The sequence below is a fragment of the Microtus ochrogaster genome, chromosome 15, assembly GCF_000317375.1.
Source record: "Microtus ochrogaster isolate Prairie Vole_2 chromosome 15, MicOch1.0, whole genome shotgun sequence".
In the NCBI taxonomy this organism is placed as follows: Eukaryota; Metazoa; Chordata; class Mammalia; order Rodentia; family Cricetidae; genus Microtus; species Microtus ochrogaster.
In genome coordinates, this window is record NC_022017.1 from 41,603,148 (window position 1) to 41,604,299 (window position 1,152).

The 1,152-nt window shown below is 39.7% G+C and overlaps 1 pseudogene; it reads right to left on the minus strand.

The window, feature by feature from the left end:
• The window catches only part of LOC113456732, an 8,061-nt pseudogene extending 7,601 nt beyond the window's left edge, over nucleotides 1-460 (minus strand).
• Nucleotides 461-1,152: the final 692 nt, after the last annotated feature.

The following is a 1,152-nucleotide window of genomic DNA, read 5'->3' on the forward strand; positions in this document are numbered from 1 at the left end:
GCGTTGAGGGAGCAAACCCTGCAAAGCTTTATAACTCCTCAAAGTTACTTGAAAAGCATCGTGCTTGGAGGTCTCAAATCTCCTGCATCCACCTGCAAGAAACGTGGAAATAGAAGTGTGCTTCATGTCTGCAGAAAAGCTTCCTGGCTTTAGAAGCAGGTCTGAAAGGCAAAAGCTCCCCCAAAGCAATAAGAGTTTCTCAACATTAATGGAAACTTCGCCTTCCCAGGTCCCGAGTGCTTCCAGCGGGATTAATTGTTTAATATTCACAAAGGACTTTGAAGATGAAAAGATCTCCATAAAGGCTGAAAATGAACACTCGCTTTTATTTGCTTCCTCAACCTGCAGATGAATCCACGGGGCCACCGTGTCTTTGATGCAGCTGCAAGATTATAATCACGATGACCACCTCTGGAGAGAGCAAGCAGCGATGGCGGGTGGGAGGATCGGGATATGACATGGTCTCAGCTCTAATTCTAGTAATAGTGCAAAAAAGTTCTTTGGTATTAGAGTCCTGACACTCATCTGTCTGCAGTGTTGCCTCAGACAGGCTACTTTAGCCTCTCTGGAATCCACTTGCTCAGCTGAAAGATGAGATCATTGTAAGTATCTGGGCATTGTACTTTCAGGGTGACTTATAAGATTTAGGTAGTGCCAATGTACATCACTGGTATTTGTCCAAGTATAATATTGCTACTGCTGCAAATAATAGAGAAATGTAAATAACTACAGCTTCCACTGTTTGATGGAAGCCAACATAGATCGAGCCAATTTAGTTTTTAAAATTTCTTCTATTCTTTTGAACTTATACATAATTATGTTATTTTCTCATTTCCTGTCTTCCCTACAAAACCTTCCATATACCCCTTCATGTTCTCTTTCAAATTCATTTATTATTTTTTATTAGTTACATACATAAATATATATTTCTTATATACATGCACAAATACATAAAACAACCAGTTCAGTTTGTATGTTACCTGTATGTTTTAGGATTGATCATTTGGTATGGGATAATCAACTGGAGTACTTTACTCTGTGGGAGACTATTTCTCTGCTCTCAGCAATGCTTATCTAGCTACCTGTAGTTCTTGCTGTAAGACTGAGGTCTTATGGTTCCCCTCCATTCACATCAGCAGGTCTGTATTTCTT